This window comes from Pteropus alecto, unplaced genomic scaffold (assembly GCF_000325575.1).
Source record: "Pteropus alecto unplaced genomic scaffold, ASM32557v1 scaffold42, whole genome shotgun sequence".
Taxonomy (NCBI): domain Eukaryota; kingdom Metazoa; phylum Chordata; class Mammalia; order Chiroptera; family Pteropodidae; genus Pteropus; species Pteropus alecto.
Window position 1 is genome coordinate 12,728,070 of NW_006434825.1, and position 8,977 is coordinate 12,737,046.

Here is an 8,977-nt window from a genome sequence, read left to right on the forward strand (position 1 = left end):
GGGCTGGCGGGCCGGCGGGCCGGCGCTCACTTTGTTTCGGCCACCCTGCCCCTTTTGCAGAGCGAGCCCGTTCCCTCCCCCTCCGAGGCCTCGTCTTCCCCTCAGCTGGTGTGGCCCGGCTCTCCCCGGACTTAGAGCATGGAAAAACTGATGCTCCTTGCAGGAAAAGTTGGGCAGCCGCCGAAGTGTAGCTTGCAGTCCCCTAAGGAAGACTCGGTTGAGATTTAGTATAAAGCAGCCGCGCTCGAAGCCTCGCCTCTGCACATTAAGCTGACACTAAGAACTAGAGGGCCGAGTTCTGGAGGTCTCCTTTTGCCTCCTAAGAAGTACCGGGTTAGCGCTTTCTTCACTCATTTTTGGCTCCCCGGGGCGGGCGGGTCTGTTTAAAAAAAAAAAAAGAAAGAAAAAGAAAAAAAATCGTCTGCACCGTTGCCAGCGGTATGCTTGGGCGAACCACCAAAACGCTGGTTAATTTATGGGAATTTAACCCATCGTTGGCTCTCAACAATAACCATAGGAGATCATAGCATTTCCTTGAAGCGAGAAAGCTGAAACAGCAAGTTTGTGTGGTTAATGAGCCTTGTTTAACAGTAGAGGCTCACGTGTTCGAACATTTACTGCCAACTAGAGTTTTGCCCCTTTTGCAAGAGACTGGTGCCAGCTTCCTACCATTCACGGGCGTGCTGCTGCAAGGCTTTAAGCTTTTAGAAGCCTGAAATGTTAAATCGCAAGATGTGTTTGAATAGCCAGGAGTATTATTTACTTTAATATATATGTGGTCTGTAACCTGTATCTTTTATGGTGAATTTATGGAACTAAGATAGAATTAAATCTTTTCTCCTTGGAGGAATCATGCATGTTGGAGGTGATAGAGTATTGTAAATGTGAGCAGAGAAGCCAGTTGCTTACTTCAGTTTTTGAGCGATTGGCTTTCTTTCATTGGTGATTCAGTCATTCAGTGAGCATTTATTGCTGGCCATATAGAAGAGAATATAAAAGACGATGGATCTATTTGGTCTCTAGTTGAGGAAATAATAGAAAAATGCAAGACTAACAAGTTCTTGATTATGTAGTGCAAACTATATATAAATGCCAAGGGAATGCAAAATTAGGAATTAGTGGAAATCAGGATTAGTCAGGGAGGACTTTTTCAAGGAGCTGAATCTTGAGCCAGGTCTCCAAGAAGGTGATGGACATAGGCAGAGATGAGTCAGGAGGGTATTCCTGGCAGAGGAAGAACAGAGGGAAGGGGTGGGGAGCAGGGGATAGGAAGAGACCAATCCTCAAACTGAGGCCAAAAGTCCAACCTGGCAAGGTGATTTTCACTTTTTTCAAAATCGCTGGCAAATATTTGGCAAAATATTAGTTTGCAAGTAAATGATTGAATGTGCTCCAATTGTGAAATTCCAGTGTCCCACTTTATAATATCTTATTTATAAATCTTATTTATGTCTCACTTATAGGTGGGACTAGACACTGCTCATAAATTAGTGTTAATAAAAGAAGTAGAATTACAGATTGTGGCTTGGGCGGCGTGTATTTGAAAAATCGTTTACCTTAAACATATACTTTAAAGTTGGCCTCACTGAGCATTTGGTTATATATTCTTAGAGCCAGAATTTGAATATGGTACTGTTTATGTAGTACTTAGTGGTGATGGGCAGACATTTCAACTCTTTACACCATAGTTTTTAAAATATAGTTTTTGTTTAAATATAATTTGAAGCTGCTATTTATACCAATTAAATGAAAATCACCTAGTATTCATTAGTCTAAAATGGACCACATGTGCATTTAGAAGGAGGGTTTGCAAACGACGGCATAACATTTTACTGAATGCCTTTTTACCTAACACACAGGTTCTGCTTTATTTTCCCACTTTGGAGAAGACAAGCAGGTTTTGTCCCTATATGTTGGGGGGAGTATGAAATTGCACTTCCAAGCCAGGGGATATAAAAATAAAATTACTTAGAATAAGCAAAAATCACTGAAAACAGTGACTTAATTGAACCAGTCAAACTATTTAAAATAGAGAGCTGATGTCCCATCTAGGTAGGCCACTTTTAAAAGAGGTTTTTATGCATAGCTCTTAAAATTTTGGAACTGTATTGTCCTTTCATTAGATGTATCAAAACTTGAAAAACTGCCTAAACATAGCACAGTGATGCTCTTTTGTGGTGTGGGCAGGGAATTTCAGGCATGCCCTTGCCACCCCCAAGCCAAAGAAAGCTGTAGTCTCTGGTTGCCTGCGGTTAGGGGACTGAGTTAAAGTGTTCCTATTTATCTTATGGGTTGGTAGGGATTATTCATTTATACATCTAACATTTATTCAACTCTGCCCTGTGCCAGAAGTGGTTAGGGATACCTAATTCCTGCCCTCAGGAAGTTTGGAGTTGAGATAACAAATAAGTACAGCAAAGGGCTAAAGCAAAGGGCTGTTAACAGGACACGAAGGAGAGATCTCTAGAAGACCACAGTGGGGGTCAGAGGTTACAGTGCCTAGGAAGAGGTTGATGGAGAAGTTGAAGCATGAATCGAGCCTTCCCCTAAGAAGAGAAAGCTGCCACCAGTGAAGACATGCAAGTGAGAGACATTAAGAAGGTATTCTGCTGAGTGAGGGTAGAGTACAATTGTGGACTTTGTGGTCAAACAGGAGCTTATTTCTAGCTAGTGGTTTGTAACCCCTAGCAAGTTACTCAACCTTGCTAAACCTTAGTTTCCTCATCTGTAAAACCAGGATGGTGATAATGCCTCCCTCAAAGGTATTTTACTGGAGTACAGCAGTAAACAACAAAAAACAAAGTCTGAATGAGGAAGGTAGGACTGGGTCATGAAGGTGTGCCTTGCATTAACAAAGACACTCTCAGAATAGCCAGGATAACAAGTTGTTAAATCTAAGGCTCTATTTTACTTGAAAAGAAATACCTGATAAGAATAAGAGTTATTTTAAGTGAACAGGTTAAGAATGAGTTTGCATTTCTTGGATGCCAACATCTTTTTCTAATCTTATTGTCTTGTTTTCCTGTCATCTCTGGTATAAACCAACTTTTTTTACCCTTAAATTTTGCGTTTAGTTTCCCATACATCTGACTTTTCCTTCACACTTGCTGCTCAGAACCTTAAAACTAGCTGTTTACTGTGTACTTGTAGTTTTGGCTAGTGACTGTTAGGATTGATGTTAAAATTTGCAGATATACAGATTGTAAGCATAAAGGGTGACTACTTACCTATCAGATATCGTATGTTGAATTTATCCTGTATCCTGGGTGCTAGAAATAGGATTTATGCAGAAAGCTTCTAGAATTTATATTTTTAGGGCTTTAAAATTGGCTAAATGAACACGAATTAGATTATACATCAAAGTGTTCTGGTGAAGGTTAGGAAAAACTATATTAAGTGTCCAGTTTAAGGTTTGATATTTGAGAAAAGATCAATATTTTTGAAGCAATTCTCATTGGAATGTTGTTGGAAAATCATTTTTATTGCCTAAATATGATTTTAAAAATATTGTTATCGGATCTATTAAGAAGAAAATGGTTAAGTGTATAGAGGAAGTGGATTGGTATGAAATTTAACTTTAGAATTAAAAATAATTTTTGTATGTAGAATGGTTAGAGATTTTGAGTGTTATATATAATATGGCTCGTTGTATATGTTAGGGGACATGTAACAAATACTGCTGACATTATTAGGCTACTAAAATAAAGAAGTTACTTTGGATTCCTTCACTGCCACTTTCTTCATTGTATGTTGAATAAGTTGAGAGTCTCCTAGGGAAACATTTTACATTTTCTATGAGGCTGGTGTATATTAATTAATGTAGCTCTTCAAGGACAACTAAATTGTCAGGACATTTGTGTTTCTCTGTTCTTTTATTTAGCTAGCCTCTTTATATTTCACTTGAATGATTAGATGTGTTTATATGAGAAGCTATGTCTTTGTAACCAGATTATTTCTTATGGAGTCTCTTTCATGCTAAAATATCTTCAAATTATTATCAAAATGAGAAGTTTATTCTAATACAGAGTGGTTATGAAAATTCTAAGAACATTTTTAGAAACCATAACCAGGCTTTAATTTAGATCTCAACTGATAACTCAGTCACTTGAACTGATATAGTTCCTGTTGTGTAGACCTTCTGGGATAAAGGTTACTTTACTTTGTGATCAAATGTGTGTCTTTGTACATAAGAGATGAGGTACAGCCTGTGGCTATGGAACAGTGGTCATTTAAGGGTCCAATCACTTTCCTTGGCTAGATTAATACACTGTCCTATCTGAAAAACAAATAATGCTGCTTGTTTGCTTTTTCCACTAAATAGTATAATAATGCGTTGCATTTTTATCAGAACTTTAAAATTATCTTTGCATTTTTATCTGTATTTTTTTCATTTGACCTTTACACAGTCTTTTGAAGTGGTGGGCTGTTTATCTTTGTTTTACAGACGATTACACTGCAGTTCATTAAAGTTGAGTTACCAAAGGTCTCAGAATTTCTTTTGATTTTTAGAGGAAAATTTTTAATGTTTCCTTTGGGCAAGAGGAAAAATCTTACTTAGAATTTAAAAAGTTGTAAAGGCTCATCTTCCAGATGAGGAATTAATGACCAGAGAGGTTAAGTGGCATGTTTAATTAGTGGTGGAACTTGGACTAAAACCCAGTCCAGTTCTTCTTCCCTTGTACCATGCTACCTACAACCAGTTGGTCAGATCTTTTAGCATCTCCTATGCATCATCATGTTGCATTGTGTTAAGAGATCAGTGTGCAAAAAAGTTGAACGTGGTCCCTGGCATCAAAGCACTTGGACCAAAATTGGAGAGAGAAAGCTACCACATCGAGAGTAATTGCTAAAATATGTAGTACTCGCTCTTCAAGAGTTCTCTGAAGGGACTGATCCATTGAGGGATGGAAGCGTTGAGCATGACTTCGTGGGGAAAGGATAATTTGATCTGAGGCTTGTGGGACAGGTCGCTTTTCTATGTGGAAGGCAGCCCAAGCTGAGGGGTAACCTGAGCAAAAGCCAAAATGAACATGATATATGATAGGAAGTAAGGAGAATAGGATTGGATTTAAGGAAAGAAAATTAGTCTGTGTATATAGTTTGGAGCTAGATTATGCAAGGCCTTGAAAGTCAGCAAAGGAATTTGGTCCTTTTCATTCTTCCTTAGTCAACATTTATTAAGTACCTACTGCAAACAAGTTGTTCCCATAGATGCTGGGAATTCAAAATTGGAAGTAATCCCTGCCCCTTAGGCAAATAAGGAAACAGTTATAGCAGTGCTTTAAAAGAGGTGAGAACATGGTGCCCTGGAGACAAAGAAGTGCAAAGGGATAGCACTTCAAAGATGAGAAAGTGATAAGTATACAGTGTATTAAGAGAAGTAAAAACAGATAAGGTATGGGAAGTGTATATTGGGAGAGCAGGCTGGAAAGGCCAAATCATCAAGGGCCTTGTATGTAGTGCCAAGCAGTGGTCTCTCAGTGATGTTTACATTTACTTTTCAAGAAGATCTTGAGCTTTATTAATATTGTGTAGATGACACTGAGTCTCTCATTTAGTCTTTTGAGACGGTGCCATTACACATTCTATATACAAGATGATGTCTTGAGGGAAGAGTGGAAGCTTCACAAGGCAGAGGGATTGAGAGTAATGACTTTACTTATTTGTCTTTATTATCACATTGCAACTTATTGCAGTTTACTTCTTGAGTCTGAGTGGATTTACATGATATCAGCTTTTAACTAAATTCGTCTTTACACAGCGAACAAGTGGCTTAAAGATTTGCACAAAGAAACCATGGGTTGAAGATAATTCTAACACCACAAACAATAACAAAAAGATAGAGCTGACATTTCTTGTACTAGCTCTTTGACCATATCTGTCAGGAAAATAGCCTAAAAAATGAAATTGCCAAGAAGACTATTTGAAATGTGGATTAACACATCATTAATGAATTTTACCCTAAAAATGTATTGTACTTTGAGTCGTATAGTAGCTAATGATAGTATGACTTCATCAGGGATGTTTGTATTTATTTCATCTTTATCTTATTCTTTCTTGATTTCTATATTTTATGTATCTTTTATAACATATGCATTAATAAATATTCATAGATGGAGGGTGTCCACTCACATTTTTCCTGATGAGTGTGTACCATTAAACATTTTAGGCCTGGAACGGCACTCAGGCTTTACAGTTCTTTAAATGAGGAAGTGCTTCAAATGAGGGAGTGATGTCTTACAAAGTTCAGAGTGGCAGATGGAGTGTAGGAGCTCAGGACATGACATAAGAGAAAGCAGTTATGAGGGTGTTGCAAGACCCAAGGATAATGAGACTAGATAGTACAGTATAAAGCTGAAAAATATTGAGGAGATAGAAACAACAGGTTTAAATGATCAGTTTGTTTGGGGGCTGAGGGAGAGAGAAAAGTGGAGGATAGCTCCTAGATTTTTGGCTTGGGAAAGTGGATAACTATGAAACAAAAATGAACGAGAGAAGCGCTAGTTTCTTGAGTGAAGATAAGTTTGATTTTAGACATTTTGAATTCGAGTTACCTGTACAACAACCTGGTGCAAAAGGCCAGTAGCTGGTTTGAAGTACAGGTCTGTAATTCAAGAGAGATGTTAGAACGGAACTGAAGATTTGAGATGTAATCATCGAGAGAGAGTGCAAATTAAAAAGAGAAGTAGAATTAGGATGGAAGACCGCAGAACTCCTCCATTTAAAGTGAGAGTGGAAGAACAGGAATCTGGAAAGAAATGAGCCAGAAGGTAGGGACAAAGTCTGAAGCAAATGGTGCAGTAGCAGTCAGGGAGGCAAGAGTTTCAAAGAGAGAGAGAGATGATCAGTATCTTCACATGCTACAGAAGCCAGGAAAGTCAAGAACAACTAACTAGTCCATTGGATTTGGTAATCAGAGAACAAGATTGTTAGAGTGCTCATAAGAGCAGTTTCAGCAGCGTGAGGGAGCAGAAGGCAGTGAGTTGACTGTGCTTTTTAAAAGCTTCTCAGAAAAATAGAAGAAGCAAAGATGGTAACTAGAGTTGAATGAAGTGTCCAAAGAAGGTTTTACTTTTGTGGTGGCTTGTTTTTTATTTTGTTTTAAATGAGAAAGAATTAGCACATACTTGTATAGCAAGGAGAAGAGGCCAACAGAGGGAGAAAGAGGTTGAAGAGATAAAAAGGGTGGGGAACTGATGCAATCTATTTTTGAGCCAGGAAGTGACACGATGGGAACAGAATTTTGGGTTGGCAGCAGTGGATGCACTGAATGCAATGCAAGGAGGAAAGACCAAAGGTAGGAAAACTACAGCTGTTGTAGCAAAACGCAATCCACAGAGGTGATAACCATTGAAGAGGTGGGGGTGATAGTGGTAGTGGTAGCACTGGGAATACAGAGGAAGATTCAGTTCAAGAAATATTTTAAAATAGGCTATTCTTGCCAGGGGAGAGCAGAATCCATTGGGGACCTTCTCCTACCCAGACAGCCTCTTTCTGACTGCCTGTGCACCCAAAGAATCTCTGGCAGTGAGCCTGTGTTACTAGCACAGGCGTTTGATTCCTCAGAGATATTGGGGTGGAAAATTGAGAGCCACTGTTTTAAAGGAAGAAATGACAGGATGTGGGGGCAGACTGGATATAGTGCATTAGCCCTGAGATTTCTATCTAGGGACAGTGAAAGATTGGTTGTTACCAGTGGTGGTTGGAGAGGGGGGATGGAATAATTGGGAGGGTGTTAAATTTATATCATTTAGCTTTGTTATAAAGCACTTAGGCAGAGTAATTCTGCCAGCTGTGGGGAGTGAGAAGAAAAATTTTAGTTTATAAACGTTATATAGAGTTACACAGCATGAGAACATATCCTTCCTTTAAAGGATATTTTTTTCTGGATGAGAGAAATGAGCTTTTGGCTTCCTCTGGAGAAATGATAGTGTGTTCAGGCGAGTTTAATATTTTGTGCCTGGAGAAATACAGTTAATTTAGTTATTTTATTTAAGTACTATTCTAAGGAAAATACACTGATTCCTTCATAAAATTTGTGTTTGATCTCTATGTGAAAACAAAACTCATGAAATAGTTTTGTATATGAACAAAGTGCCAGTGACTATGGTGTCAGTAGATTTGCCTTGTGGAAAGAGTAAAGAGTTACAAAATGCAAATTTGCTTTTGTTTCTGTGACTGGCTCCCAAGACATTGCTAGAATGCTTTGATATATTTTGAATACATGATGTGTAGTTTTTTGGTTTTTTTTTTTATTCCTTTGGCTTTTCTACAACATTTTTTCTTTCTACCACCTTCTGACCCTGTTGTTTTTAAATTTGCAAATTATTTAGAACACTTTTATGAAAAGTAAACTTAATGGGATAGAGATGAGAAAGTTGAATCGTGTATCTTTCCACTTAATTAATCTGTCATCTATATATAAAATGTTAAAACTCACACTTGGAAAAGAGAAGCTTTGGTTTTTTTGTTGTTGTTGAAAGAGACTCAGAAAAATTATAGATTTATTTATTTTTAGTAAAACGAGTTGATCAACTAACAAAAATTTTTAAAAAGCACAGAAATCTATCAAGCTAGTTCAAATAAAAGGGTGAGGGTTTTGTAAAGATACAGACAGGTCCCAGGACTCTAGGAAAAGCTGAGCCGCCAGGCTTTGGAAATTTTAAAAACCACTGAGGATCACCGCTGAGGATCACCGCTGAGGATCATCTCACACCCTCTCTTGTCTCCTCATCTCAGAGCTTTTCTGTTTCTGAGAATACCTTTTGCAACAGTTTTGTTCTAGTCCTTTTGTGATTTTATTTTTTACATTTAACTCTTTAATCTATGTAGAATTTTTTTTGCCATATGGTGTGCAGTGGAGATTTAACTTTATTTTTTTTAAATAGCTGATTGTCTCAATATTACTTCTTAAATAATCCTCTCGTGTGCATTATCTGTTAGATTTATGGGGCTGCCTGGAGTGCCATGTGGGGAG

At 38.0% G+C, this 8,977-nt stretch overlaps 1 protein-coding gene across 1 annotated transcript in view; it reads left to right on the forward strand.

Moving 5' to 3' along the window:
- SNTB2 (syntrophin beta 2) overlaps positions 1-8,977 on the forward strand; it is a 72,632-nt gene that overhangs the window by 665 nt on the left and 62,990 nt on the right. The gene's annotated exons all lie outside the window — the stretch shown is intronic.